At 48.4% G+C, this 15,138-nt stretch overlaps 1 long non-coding RNA gene across 12 annotated transcripts in view; it reads right to left on the reverse strand.

Moving 5' to 3' along the window:
* Positions 1–309: 309 nt before the first annotated feature.
* Positions 310–15,138, reverse strand: part of LOC114485539 (uncharacterized) — a 24,443-nt gene continuing 9,614 nt past the window's right edge. For 6 of the 12 annotated variants that reach the window (XR_008616890.1, XR_008616888.1, XR_008616883.1 and 3 more), the window contains 4 exons: positions 6,040–14,989; positions 5,216–5,346; positions 3,266–5,011; positions 310–1,232 (listed from right to left, as the gene is read on the reverse strand). This is a non-coding gene — a long non-coding RNA (uncharacterized lncRNA). The remainder of the gene's footprint in view (positions 1,233–3,265; positions 5,012–5,215; positions 5,347–6,039; positions 14,990–15,138) is intronic. The other 6 variants (XR_008616887.1, XR_008616889.1, XR_008616886.1 and 3 more) reach the window with 6 other exon arrangements.

Here is a 15,138-nt window from a genome sequence, read left to right on the forward strand (position 1 = left end):
CTGTGTTTGCAATGCCCTCACTGCCTATAATACATCCCTCCCCTGAAGGTAGCCACGAACCAGAGCCTTGGGGACCACTGAGGTTATTACACTTAGTAACTGTAATAAATTAACCATCACTATTCAGAGTTTTTCTCAACAGGTGGTTTTTGCTCTCCCCTCGTATTTGCCGGAATTTTCTATAATATCCAGGTTAGCAATTGGATCTTTAACAAAGGATAGTCTCGAAGCGTTAGTGGAAAGGCTTATAGCAGGTGCGCTAAACTATTGATTCTTGGCAAAATACACTCACGCCTACAGGTTTGGGAGTTTAATTAAGGTGGCATCACTTACACAACTCTGACAGCTTGTATCAGACAAGAGGCGCGTTTCTCAGCTCTCTCCAGTCCAAAAGCAAATAACTTTGCAAAAGCAGCTTGCTGACCCATGAGCCAGTGGTACAAGAATTAGTTAAGAGAACTGAATGAACAGATGAAGGAAAGTTAATTGTGTGGGGTTTTTTAAGGATTATTGAAATTGTTTTTAATATTTAATCATTTGATGTCTGCATGGGGGAACTCTTCTTTTTCGTGGTAAAATATACATAACAAAATTACCAATGTAACCGTTTTAAGTGTACAACTCCATGGCATCAAGTACATTCACAATGTTGGGCAACCATCACTACCATCCGTCTGCAGAGCTTTTACATCATCCCTAACAGACGTTCTGGACCCGTTAAACAGTAACTCTCACCACCCCCCGTCCCAGCCACTGGTACCCACCATCCTACTTTCTGTGTTTGTGAATTTGACTATCCTATAGGTGCCTCATATAAGTGGTATCATACAATATTTGGACTTTTGTGACTGGCTTATTTCACTTAGCATAATGCCCTCAAGGTTTATTCATGCCGAAGCATGTGTCAGAATCTACTTCCTCTTTAGGACTGAATAATATTCCATTGTATGGATAGGCCATGCTTTGTTTACCCATCCAGCTGTCCGTGGACTTTTGGGTTGCTTCTTCCTTCAGGTTCAGAAGCCGTCTCTTTCCCCATCGTTCTGACAGTTTAGGCAGGCTTGTCTTTTCCATAATCTATGAAGGTTGTAGATTTCCTTTATCTGCCAGGGCCGGCTATACCGGGGTTTACATAGCTTGCACCAATTTCCAAGCTCATTCATCCTCAACTCCTAGAATGTTAGAGCTCAGTGGAACGCCTGCCTTCCCTCGGTTACAAAGAGAAGCTGAAGCTGAAAGAGAAAAGGTTTAGGTAGACATGATAGAAATACTGTAATTTACGTCTGGCCGTGTATTGACATATGATCTCTTCCTGTCCATGTATCATTTTCCCATATGTTTGCATCTTGTAAGTTCCAAGGCTATAGGGACCATATGTATGATTTCTCTCCCTGCATCTTTACTGCTTCCCCAGAGGTGAACGGGTGTCGTGTAAGTACTTTTCGACGGGGATGAAACAAAGGAAGACATGTTTCTGGAAGCAGACATTCTGGAAATTTCCAGAGAACTCTGTTCAGAGGTCGGAAGGTGACCACTCCTCTGTCTGAAAAGAACCCTCCCTCCTTGGGGAGATGATTCAGCTCATCCCTGACTTTAAGCTCGGCCCAGATGCCTCCCTGAGGCTCTGCTTGGGGAAGTATTATCAGTGTCACTACCTAGGAAGATTTTTGCTTGGAGAAAAAATTTTTGTTACTTTTGGCAGACGTAGCTAGAGAACGGCCAAGAAAGGATGTGACATGAAAATTCAGCAATTTAATTCTGAAAACCCCGTGGTTTCAAGGCTGTCCATTTCTTGTTAGAGCTTTGTTTTTCCTCTTTGCTCTTAACAAGTGGACTTCCAGGGGAATATTTCTTCTTACAAATTAAGGAAATTTTCAGAGCCAAATTTCAGGTCTTTCCTGATCTAAAATAAAAAACAATGAAAGGATAGTGGGCTTGGCTTTGAATAGTAGCCACAGGGACACTACCCAGAAAGATGACTATTATCACACTTCCTAACAAAGCAATGCTATTTTTGAAAAAGAAATTCTTTTGTTATTGAGGAAAATCTAACACTTTTATGGAACCTCTGCTTGGAGGTTCTCGTAAACATAATTTGAACTTTTAGAGGAGATGGGAATGGCGCAGTGCAGGGAACAGATTTCTTTCTAAAGCAAATTTGGAACCAAAGCTAGAGATGCAGGTATTACGGTATTTGACCCCATCCTCCTTGAGGTCTCCTGGTGTAATGAACTTGGCCCAGTTGTCCTTGACTCCTGGATCCTTGTCACCAAGGGGAAAGTCACCGCGTGAGCCTCAGCTTCCTCTGTGGTGAGATGGGGTCATCACACCAAACTCACTGCAATGCTGGCAGGATCAATTAAACAGGAGGACAAGAACTGCTAATATGTTTTGAGCGCTTACTGCGCGCCAGGCACCTACGTAAGGACTTACTTAACACATATTCTATCACTGAATCCTCACGACCACCTCCGATGCAGAAGCTATTTTTCTTCACCATCTCACAGACCCCTGTCTGTAAGACTGAAGCACAGAGAGGGCAAGTTACCGACTCAAGGTCTCACAGCTAGTGAGTGACGGAAGCCATGGTCAAGTCCCGGCCATCTAGCTTCAGGGCTGTGTACCCAGACACTGGGCCATGTTCCACGCCCAGACGGCACGCGTGGTTGTATCTAATACAATGTCAAATATAGTGAGTAGTCAATTAATTTTATTTGGATCCGAACAACTCAGGCACAAACCTATGGTTTCTATGCAGCGCAGAGACCTCGGCAGCTAAATACCAGTACTATCTGTGCTCTGAACAGAGTCGAAGAAAAATATCTTAATAAAAATATACATTACTAACAAAATGCCATGCTGTCACACCTGGGCTAAAATAAATTCACAAAAAAAACCTTCAAATGATAAAACTACCTCTTGGGCAACAGGTGGTGCTTCTTTCTGTTCGCTGGATCCCAACTTCTGTATCCCTTCTTCTACCACACCTTCTAATGAACAGCATTTTCTCAGTAAAAAGCTGTCTTTGATTATATATGCATTTCTGAGTAGGCCTTTGGCTATTTATAAATAGAGTTGCCCTTTATTTATGTTCCACTTATCTTTGTCCCCTATGTACAGGACACCATGCCAGGTCGATCTTAAAAAGATAAGGAAGATAAGGCAGGTCCAACGGGAAGCTTAAATCTTAGCGATAGAGTTATAAGCCTATGCAGAAAATTTAATGTACTAGCTTATGCCTTCTTTGTAACCTATCTAAGCTTACCTGCTCTGAGCTGCTCTGAGGTACCACCGGGTCGCCCTCAAAGAAAGAGTTTCTTTTGACTGCAGTCAACCTCTTTGAATTCCACTTCTTCTCCCTAAGGACACCACCAGCTCTTTTCTCTTGGGACTTTATAAAAAGATAACGAAAGGGATTGGTTAAGTTGAATCTGATCTGCCTTATAGTTAATGAAGAAGCTACTGCTATTTTTTCATCCGGTTGTTATTATCTACGATGTGCAGGGCCTTTCAGATACAATAACAGCCAAGCAGAGCTCCCGCCTTCAAGAAGCCGACAGTCTGGGGCAGGGATGCCCCAAGCTGTGACCCGTGAGATCAATTTGGCCCTCCACCTGTTTTTGCAAATGAAGTTTTATTAGAACCAGCCACACCCATTCACTGAAGGATTATCCGTGGCTGCTTTTGCAGCCTTAACAGCAGTTAAGTAGTTGCAACAGAGACTTTAGGGCTCAAAAAATCTAAGATAGTTCCTCTCTGACCTTCCACAGAGGAAAAGTTGCCAACCCCTGGTCTAAGGGGAGAGCCCTATGAGAAGTGTTATATAACTGGCATATTATGTAACTCGTACATTAACCAAGTAGGATTATGATATATAACCACAACACAATTGTGTTTTAAGACTTTTTCCGTGGGAGAAGTTATTCTCCTGTTGCTGGATTAAAATTTGAGCTGTTTAAAAAAATTTTCTTAAATAATAAAATTCTGCCAGTCATTTTAAGTTGTAAAATACCGTCCGCATTCTTGACGGCCAATCCCACGTAACAAGAAAAGTGTCCAACACCACGCCAAGTTGCAATTCCTTTCCTGCTGGTGGCCCGCCTCTTGGGAAATGGTTTCTTCAGTCTTTGTCCCCCAGCTTTTGTCTTTCTGGGGCTGGTGCCGGCTCGTGGGCGCGGGGAGTGTGGAGGACGGGTCAGAGGAGTAAGGAGAGTTTTTACTTAAGTGACACGGTCATGACCTGGCTCTGGGCTTTCTGAAAGTTGGCAGCTGTTGAAAGCTCTTTATCTTGTGGGGCACTTTTGAGGGTTGTTTGGAGACCCTGTTTCTCACCCCCCCAATGCCCACTCCAGAGATCTCGTACCTGGGTGGATGCTTCTCTGCTTTAGTTAAAGTTTGATAACTTGTCCTAAGCTGACATCGTTGGGTTGCTTTTGGTCTTGCCCACATCAGGTCCACGGAAAGCCTCTCATTCCATCTGTCCCAACAAACTCTGCACACGCAGGCCGGTCCCAGAGCCCCCACCTCTGTTCTGATCTGCCCGTCAGCAGCTAGCTAGCCTGTCTTCTCACCCGTTTAGATTTCTCAATGGACAGTCAGACAACAGCCTAGTCTACCGTGTCCACCAGCCCCAAGTCCAGGGACACTAATGAAGTCTCCGGGGAGCACCTAGAGCCACCCGTTCTCTGCAGATGCTGGGGGTACATCCCCCCACCTTTCCTGTTTTGGGGGGAGGCCTCCTAGCACAGCTCTCTCCAAAGAAATTGTTCTCACATATCCTCCTTCTTCGAATCGACTTTTGACTTATTTTATAGCCTCCAAGTGAGGGCTGGGACTTGAGAGTTTAACCAGTTTTTGGTTAATCCTTTTTACAAGTTCCCACCTGGAAACGGATACTTACTGTATCTTGGTGAGTCTGCCAGAACTTCCAATTTCATATACTATACAGTTAGACTGAAGGTATTCTGACCAAACGAGAAACAGGTAAATCAAGGTGAAGTTGGATCCGCAGCTGAGTCCGGTTTCCAAGGTAAAGAAGAAGAGAAATGAAGGCACTGCATTTCCATACCTGTGAGATGAGGGCTGGAAGCGCTTTTATCTACATTCTAGAGCTCAGGGTGACTTTATTAGTACAGAAGGCTTGCGGGTATACATCCCAGGGAACTGGCACTGGGTTATCTCTTGAGGGTAGGATATTAAGGCAGAGTGGACCTACTTGCATTTTTGAAAGTTCACTGTGGCCACAGTTGGAAGAGTGGATTGAGGGGATGGAGGTTGGAGACCCAGGAGAGGTTATTATGGTAATCCAGCCGAGAAATCATGAAGCGGTAAATCACTGCATTGGCGCTGGGAATGGAGAGGAGAAGGCAATGTTCTAAGCGGTTCAGAGGTAAAAATCCCTCCAGTAACAGATGATAGATTGGGTGTCCAGGGAGGGGTTAAAGGTGGTTTCAAGTTTCTGCCTTGGGCAACTGGGAAAGTTGTCGTTCTGCCCACTGAGATGCAAAAGAGCAGATCTGTGGGGAAAAGGCACCTATTTCTTGGATGGCCAAGGAGGGCGTTTATGGAAGAAAGGCAGTGAAAAGATATGGTGGAATGGGTTAGACTAGGTTAGCTGAACCAAAATATCCAGAAGGGAGGAAATTCTGAGTAAGGCTTAAATCTTAAACTGGACTCTGTATTAATTCTTTATACCAATAATTGCCCACTGGAATGTGGTTGCTTAATCTTCACCGTAGAAGATAAAAGTACGGCAGCACCGTTAGATTATTGTGGGTTCTTAACTATTAACCCTATCTGGTAGTAGGAGGAAATGACATGAAAAACTACAGATAAAAAAAGGGTGCCATACTTATCCTTCTACTAAGTCTCTTTCTTCGTGTTTTTTTCTATATTCTTTTTCATCTGCACACTCATTCCTCCTTTACATCAAGCGCCCTTGGGAGACTAAAAATCACTAAGGCTTCTGCCACATACCCACCCCACAGGGACAGGCACATGATTAGGACAGCCAATTAGAATGCCCCAGCCCTCTCGCACCTAGTGATTGGTTCAGGAGTAAATCTGTGTCCCAAGCAGCACCAATCAAATTCTTCCCTTTGGTGGCTGTAAGGATGTTGGAAAAGAGCATCTGTCTTTCTGCCAGGACTGCTAAGCATTTCAGGGGGAGAATCTGTGGTTGCTGGGAACCATTTTGTCTCCTCGGATGAGAGTTGGAAGCAAACTCCAGCTCTCAGTTTCCCAGTTACACTAGCCAATACATTTCTCCTTCCTCTCCTCTAAAAATGTAGTTGTTTGAGATTTTTTTCACTTGCGAGAGAGCTCTGACAAGCTTCCTTTGTGTCAGTGGACAAAGTCTGTGGCCCTCCCATGTATCATTACATCATTCCTTTTTATAGCCAAGTAATATTCCCCATTTTGGCTATCTGTTTATCAGTTGATAGACATTTGGGGTGTCTCCACTTTGAGGCTCTTATTAAAAATGCTGCTATGAGTATTTGTACAGATGTTTTTGCGTGGACATATGTTTCAGTTCTCTTGGGTATCCATCGGGGAGTCAAATTGCTGAGTCATGTGGTAACTCTACGTTCAAGCTTTTGAAGAACTGCCAAGCTATTTTTCAAAGTGGCTGCACCATTTTACATCCCACCAGCAGTGTGTGAGGGTTCAAATTTCTCCACATCCTCACCAACGCTTATTATTATCTGTCTTTTTGACTTTGTCATCCCATTGGGAATGAAGTGGTATCTCACTGTGGTTTTGATTTACATTTCCATGAGGGAATATTTTCATGTGCTTATTGGCCACTTGTAAACCTTTTCTTGAAAAATGTTTAATTCTTTGTCCATTTTAAAATTGAGTTATTTGCCGTTTTATTGTTGGGTTGTAATTTTTCCTCACGTATTCTGGATACAAGTCTCCTATTACCTATAGGATTTGCAGATAAATAAGTTCTCCTATTCTGTAGGTTACTGTTTTACTTTCCTTATTGTGTTCTATGAAGGACAAAATTAAAAAATTTTGATGACGTCCAGTTTATTTTTCTTTTGTCACTTGTGCTTATGGTGTTACATCTAAAAAAGCCATTGCCTAAACCAAGATCACAGAGATCTACATTTATGACGCTTTCTTCTAAGAGGTTTACAGTTTTAGGTCTATGATCCATTTTGAGTCAGTTTTGTACCCTACTGCATCTTGCCTCTCTCTCTTTTTGTGCTCGTCCAGTCGCACGGTGATTTCTGGTACACAAGCATCCTAGGTATGTTTTTTAGAGAATGTTAAAAAATATGGATCCCCAAAAGGACTCTGAGCTTAAATAAACGTGGAAGAGTTTGCACAGTAAATCCCCCTCTTCGAGGTGCACAGTATGTACTTGCCCTTTGAAGGCTGGAAGCAGACAGCAGTAGAAGAAACTGTTGTGTTTCAGTTCATCTCGTGCTTACAGATACCGCGGGCGGTTGGATGCTGTGTTGTGCCCCCCAGATGTCCCTTTGGAGGAGGACTCACTGCCCGGCTGCTGGCAGTGCCCCTGGGGGCGCCCCTCAGCTGTCGGCCACCTTTGGTGATTGGCTCTGCTGAACCGAGCTACCTTGTCCAAGGTCATGCTTCCTTCCGGGGATGGGCGACAGCCAAACAATGATTGGTCTGGGGGTGTAAAGGCCCGGCTGTTTCCCCCTCTCCCCCAGGGCAGCTTTGCAGGCTCATGTCATCTTCAGAATCCCCGCAGCCCCATCTGAGGCCGCCCCTAAGACTGCACCGCCGCTCGCCCTCCCCGTCTGATCCTGCCTCCAGCCCATCCCTTCTCTTCCCCGCGCGTCGATCCTAGGAGCGTGGCCTCAGAATCTTCTTCTGTGCAAAAGTGCACCTTGGCAGCTGCTTCTAGAACCAGCCCGTGACCAAACAGAATTTCCCAGACATATTGGAATATGGAATCTTAAGTTTTATGAAACACCTACCCCCTGGGGAACAGTCAAGAACACAATTTTGGGAAAAGTAAATCCAGCAGAGGCAAGACTTGCAACCAAAAGAACTGACGTGGATTCAGACTTGTCTGTTGACTGGCTATTTTGATCTTGCTCAAGCTTCCTATTCTGCTGGAGCTTCAGTCTATCATCAATAAGACGAGCACAATAAAATCCACATTCCAGGAATGCGAACAGGCCTACCAGTGCTTAGGTGATCTGTCCAAAAGGCTCCATGAAGCAGGCATTTTTGCCTGGTTTATATACTGCTATGTCCCAAGTGCCTAGAACCGTGACTGGTACGTAGTAAGCATTCGATAAATATTTGAATTCACTAGGTAAATAACACACATCACACCTTGAAAGTTTTTATCGAGGTATATTTCCAGTCCATATTGTTGAATCGGTCATTTATGAAAAGAAAAATTGAAGATTAGTTTCAAAAGATCTGCTTGCTGACCTTTCCCATACTGATGGGGGAGCCATAAAAATATTGGCGCCATCACTGCTGAGGTTTCGTGGGCAGCGCCCCACACACCTTTAAGTACAGCTACCCGCTTAATTTGCTGACCTTTCCTGTAATTTTTGGTGTAGGTCATATTCTCAAGCAAATAAGCTAAAGAGTCACTTGCATTGACAATCGTATTAGAGTAAAGCAAGCTTCATAAAGTCCCAGTGAAATGAATTCTGAAGGCTTATTAATTTGAATTGTAAAACATCTTGAAGCTTACTGAGAAGGCTCAAAATGCCATGCCGTGTTGGCCTGCTGTAGCATGAACAGGACAAAGAAATTCCAGCTTCATTTAGCACATCCCAAGGCTTATGTTGTGAGGAGTAATTTCCTACTGGCAGTGGCATCAGAGAGCAACAGAGAACAGAATTCTTCACGGTGGCATTGTCTGAGCCGGACTTGATGCATGATTTTGCCAAAAGACATAGTCTCTTTCCACAGGAAGACTTCAGCCATCAGAAACAGGAGGACTAACGCCCTTCTAGAACCAGGAGAGGTTTGGGGTCTTGCTCTTGGCTCTCAGGCGTAATTTCGTGGGAGAAAAGCACACCACCACAAACTTCTGGAAGAACAAATAAAAGATCCATGTGGAGAGATCCCATCAAGTAGAAAAGGGACCCAGAAGGAGGCTACTAATTGTAGCTTGAGCTTGGAAAGGCGTCTAGAAGAAGCTGTCACCTGAATTGTGTCTTGAAGGCTAAACATAATTTCTGATGGAGGGGTCGTGAGGGAGGGGCATTTCAGGAACAGTACAAAGGGTACAATCTGGAAACCGATCGAGGCGGGATACTGGCACCAAAGGCTAATAGGATACTGGCGTCTAAGGCAATGAGAATGCACCAATGGTGCTGGGAATTAAAGACTTACGAACATTTCCTTACTTCTGATCGGTCACTGAGTGAGGAATTATCTCTTCTGGTTCTCTCACAGTGTATCTCATGCCCCAAGTCTTCAGCCAAATTTTAGACCACCTGAGGGCAAATATAAAACCACACAGTAGAAATAACTTACCTGAAGTTCAGGTTTCTGGCAGATTTGCATCTCCAGAGTAAAAGCTTGAGTGTCAAAATAACTGCAAATGAAAGAGAAGGAGAGAGAGAGAGGAAAGAGAAAGAGGAGGAGGAGGAGGAAGGGAGAAAAACGAGAGCACAGAAAGGCCTCCAGGAAATCGGTAAAACCGCATTGCGAAGTGTGGGTTTTGGGGTGCAGCCGTCTAGGCTGGCCTCCTGATGCTGTCGCCCAGAAGCCGTGGGGCCTCGCGAAGCCCCATCTCCTCCTCTGCAAAATGAAAGAGAAGGAGAGAGAGAGAGGAAAGAGAAAGAGGAGGAGGAGGAGGAGGAAGGGAGAAAAACGAGAGCACAGAAAGGCCTCCAGGAAATCGGTAAAACCGCATTGCGAAGTGTGGGTTTTGGGGTGCAGCCGTCTAGGCTGGCCTCCTGATGCTGTCGCCCAGAAGCCGTGGGGCCTCGCGAAGCCCCATCTCCTCCTCTGCAAAATGAAAGAGAAGGAGAGAGAGAGAGGAAAGAGAAAGAGGAGGAGGAGGAGGAGGAAGGGAGAAAAACGAGAGCACAGAAAGGCCTCCAGGAAATCGGTAAAACCGCATTGCGAAGTGTGGGTTTTGGGGTGCAGCCGTCTAGGCTGGCCTCCTGATGCTGTCGCCCAGAAGCCGTGGGGCCTCGTGAAGCCCCATCTCCTCCTCTGCAAAATGGGCCTCACAGGCTGAGCGGCCCAGGCGCGGCCCGGGGGGGCACCACACAGAAACGCTCTCAAAGCCTCTCGTGCGTGACCTCGGTGGGGAGCGCTCAGCCTGTGCCACCCGCTCCGAGAAGCTGCTCGCTGCTCGCCTTACCTCCTGGTACCGAAGCTCGTGGCTTTTCTCACAAGACAGGCTCCTCTGGTCTCACGCCGCGTACTGGCTGGACTCCCATGAGAGCTTTTGCTCACCTTGCGTGTCGGGCGTTGGGGACTCGGGCAAGGCTGTTAGCACAGGGAGAGTCTCCAGGGACCCGACACGGCTGCCGAGAGGCCGGCAGGGGAGGGCGGGGCCCGCAGCGCAGACGTGTGTCCGCGGGACGCACCGCGCGCGCTCGGCCACATCTTAAAGCATCAGGAGGACGCAGTCCAGGTGCTAAGAGTGTCCCGAGCTGATATGAAAGGCCGAATTCCTTCATTCGGTCCAAGTACCTTCCACAACCAAGACATCAGCGATGACGCGGGGATGATAGAGAGGAACGTGCCACTTGTTTGGAACGGAGCTGGCGACAAGTCGGGCACTCCACACGCAGCTAGGACAGTTTCCCTTCAGCACAAAGTGAGCAAAAGTTGGAGTCATCTGAAAGGAAAGAAGAAGAACTTGCCTGCGGAGGAGGCTTATTTCCCAGCCTGTGGATAAGCCCTGTGGACGGCTTATTTCCCAGCAGCGTTTCACGATGAATCATCAGATCTGCCGAGCAAGGCTAGGACCAGGTGCTCGTGGGTGGGTTGCCAGTTGAATGGGCTCTGCTTTGCTTTTGTTTTGCGCAATAAAACAGGTAAGCACCATTTTTTCCTCCGCTGGTAACTCAACTTCGTCGCAGAGAACGGGCCCTCCCTCCCCGTTCCCTGTTCCAAGTCCTGGCACTGCCGTCCTGAGCCTTCCAGGCTGGAAGTGGGGGGCGTCTTCAAGCCTTCCCCGCCCCTCACCACCTCGTCCAGATGGTCGGCCCAGTCTACAAAACCCTTTTCTGTAACATTTGGTCCATCCGACCCCCTTCTCCTCATTCCTACTTAAGCAGGTAATTCTTTTCCACCCGGATGGTCGCAACAGCCTTTCAGAAGGCGGCTGTGCCCCGTTATCCTTTCAATCAACATCCAGACCTGCACCAGAAGACGTTCACCCGAGAATCCGGCTGGGGGCCGCCCGCAGCCCGATCGTCAGCACCTCTCCTAAAGCACCTCCAGCCACTGCTTCTTGGCAACAGGGTCAAGGCATGCTTCTCGGGAGTCTTGTGCGCCGGGGCGGTGTCACTTCCAGGCAGAACGCTCAGGCGCTGGGGTGAGACCCTCCAGAGCTTTTCTTTTCCTTCTCCCACAGTGACCGGTGCGCCCCCGACGGCAGCAGCCCCACCGGCCTGAGTCCCGGGGTAAGGACGGTGTAAGGACAGCGTGCAGGGCAGCCTGCAGCTGAATGTAACACACACGGCAAGTCCAGCTTGCGGTCTTAAGCCTTCGGGGTTTAGTGGTCGTTTATTAGAGCAGCAGCACCGAGTCCACCCGACGGACGCAACCCTCCCAAAGGCTTCAGAGAATCCCCGTTACTTTGCGACTCTCTTTGAAACCCCTTGACACAGCATTGAAGGGCCCCCGATGCAGATCTGCCCTTCCTGCTTGCCCCCCCGAGACGCCCCTTTACGCACTCTGTATCTCAGTTAAACTGGACCAGTTTCTGCCCCCCAAGGCTCTCCCCACCTCCATCCCTCTCCTCACAGGATACACTCTTAACATGCTTTTTCCCCATCCTTCCCCTCACCAGTCAAAATCTGCCCATCCCTTAGTACCTCCCTCAAACCTACCTTTTTAAACGTAGCCTTTCCTGATTTCTCCTGACGCCACCTTTGTCCCCTGCGAGGGTCCCTGTTCTCTGTCGCCCTAATCACTTTTTAAGGTCCTCGAGTGAGAAACCTGTCACCCCGGGCATTACGTTATCATCACCTAGAAGCCGAGCTCAGAAGCAACGCCACTCAAGGCTCCTTGGGGGGATCCCTGCTGCTACGGGCTTTACCGGTGCGACGGCCCTAGCCCGTGAGGGCCAGGCTTCCACCGGAAAAGGTCATCGTGGCTGATTTCTGGAGAGTAGGGGATAAGTTTCTTCTCTGAGGTTTTTGTTTTGTTTTTAACAAGGAAGCTCTGGTCATGATTAATAAGCCCTTTGGAGGACACTATTTCTTTCCTTCTCTTTCTCACGTCCCCCAAAAAGAAGGGGGAGAAAAAACCCCGCAGGGAGAATGGAAGGTTTACGAAGATATTCAGTTTTTCAGAATTTTCTAAAGCAGACCACAAATCAGTCTAACTGATTCCAGTTGTGGGCTGATGTGAGTCTGGGTTCACATGTTCTCTGCCAAGCAGACTGGGTCAAGTTTGAGCCAAGTCTGCATATGGCTGGTGTTCGGTACATATTTGTGATGGATTGACTGAGTTCTGTGTGCCAGATCCAGCCGTTTCCAAAGTGAAAAAGCAATAACGATGGCTCTCTCTTTTCCTGTGTGAAGGAGTACAACGTGTACAACACTCCGCAGCTCCCTGGGACTGGCCTGAACGTCTTCCAGTGTAATCACGCCCCTGATCTGTTCACACTTAGAGGATGTGGTAGGAAAGCAGAAGGTAGAATTTTTCGATTCGACTCTCAAGCGCTAATTAGTCTCCGTGAAGCCCGTGGTTTCTCCTGCCTCCTTGTTACCAGTAGGCTCTTTAGAAAGGGAGGCCCTGACCTTCACAAGTGAACATATGTTTCCTGAAAGTCAGTGCTCGTAAAAGGAAGCGACTGCATAAAGCAGAAATGGTATTTACCGAAAGTATACCGAGAAGCTGAAAGGATTGGAAAATCTGAGAATCAGGTTCAGAGACGTCACTGCCACACCCAGAAACACCTCATCGTGGACCAGCCCAGGGCGAGACCCACCATCTGTCCCGTGGGTCTGGGGTCTCCACCTGCTCCGCCCCCCCTGGCTGCAGCTGTGATCACCACCCTGCCCCCAGAATCGTGCTCAATGGACCCCCTCCGGCGGGACCGGTGGCCCGGTCCAGTGTGGAGAGTGTCTGAAGGGCGAGGCCAAGGTCACAGGCCCACACTCTTAGTTGGCACTTGAGGACGCGCCGTTCTCGGGGGGGTCTCACTACTCACAGTTTCGGCTGCGGAGGAAAACGTAAACCTGGCATCGCCTGTCTCCCACCAAGACTCAGGGTCGGGGAGCCTCGCGTCACACAGGGAGGGGCTCAGACGCAAAGTCGCCGAGAAGAGTGACAACGTCCGGACTCCTTAACCAGATACGCAGCACTCATTGCGATATACGTCCGTGTTCTTTGGTCTGTGAAACTCCTTCGGAAGCAACTGGGAACAGGATGTGAGGGGAGAGGCTGAGGTCACTCCCAAGCACGTTTGGGGGCCCCCCACGTAGTCCCAGCAGTTAAGGTGCCCGAGTGCCCACGTTGTACCCAGCATGGCAGGAGGGGACCCTCGTTCTGTGGGGCTGTTTGTACCCCTGGTTGGGAGAAACAAGTCCACCTCTCAAACCAAATGGAGAATTAGGACGGCATCGCAAATTGTGTACCAACCTCCTGGCGACCTTGTGAAATGTGCAGATTTAAGGGTTGAGGCTGGGACCCTGCATTTCTGACAAGCTCCCAGGCCATGCTAGTGCTATAGTTCGTGGATGTACCTGGAAGAGCTGAGCACAAAAGAACAGCACGTCACTAGTGCCACAAACCAGGAGAGCATTTGGATGGATCACAGCGCCACGGGCCTTCTCAGAGCGGAGATCCCAGCCTTGACAAGCAGGCAGGAATTCAGTAGGTAGCCTGGGTTGGGCCTGGATGGGCGTTACACCAAGTCCCGGTTTGCCCTGGACTGTCCTGGTTTCAGTGCCGCAGGCCCTGCGTCCTGGCAACAAGTGACGTGTTTCTCTGATATTTGCCCAGTAACGCCAGCCAAAGTCACACAGTCACCACGTGTTATTTGCTTGACAGATTGGCCAAGTTTACACTCTGGAGGCTAAAGTCACAGGGAGTCTGTTTCACTTCTGGTCTTAGTAAAGGCTCGGAAAGGAAGCAGTGAAGCTTTTGATTTTTTTTTTCCTTAATAGCATTGTGATATCAATGTTCACATCACTGTTTTACAGTAGTAGTGTTCTTGAGGCTTTCTTTGATTACCGAGAACATTTTCAATTCCTGTGCATATATTCCAACATGCGTATGAAATGTCAGCACCACCGTTGGAGGCCCCGGAAAAGGCGGTCTGAGGGCTGCTTGAACCAGGCCGCCACGGTGCAGCCAGTCAGCTGGGCCGGGTCAGCCAAAGCATCTGAATCAGCCACAGCCGCCGAGACCCCGCCACGCCCCCTGGGTCTCGGCTCAGTGCACAGGTTAAGGAAGCCGGCTTGCTCCTCACCTGCAGAGAGGCCCGTCCCAGGCTGATGCCTGCCCTCAGGAAATGGGTTTATTTGCTATGATCAGCTTCCTCCTCACCCACAAGCGTGTTTTCCATTCCCGGTGAGCCGGAAAGACGCTCATTAAACTTGACCTCTAGGTTCCCTGCCCCAGAAACCCAAGCAAAGTCCGAGAAGGACCAGCTGCCCCTTTTCACGGAGCAAATCCTCCAGCCAGCTGATAAGCACACGTGACCTGGGCACGGGCTGGGGGAGGCGATGGGTCACCTGCACAAGCAGCATCCAGGTGCTGGTCCTGCAAACAGTCCCCTCCTGCTTCACAGCTTCAGCGGTCTCCTGCTGGTCTGGGAACGCACTCCTATTGGAACGTGGAAGCCCTGGTTTCAAGAGCACAGGTCAGCCTGTCCTTCCTCTCCTGCCCCCTTCCCTTCTCTCCCCCTCCTCCTCCTCCTCCCCTCCCCCTCCCCTCCCTCCTCCCCCTCCCCTCCCCCTTCTCCCCTCTCCTCCTTCCCCCTCCCCTCCCTCC

The sequence above is a fragment of the Physeter macrocephalus genome, unplaced genomic scaffold, assembly GCF_002837175.3.
Source record: "Physeter macrocephalus isolate SW-GA unplaced genomic scaffold, ASM283717v5 random_1334, whole genome shotgun sequence".
Classification (NCBI taxonomy): Eukaryota; Metazoa; Chordata; class Mammalia; order Artiodactyla; family Physeteridae; genus Physeter; species Physeter macrocephalus.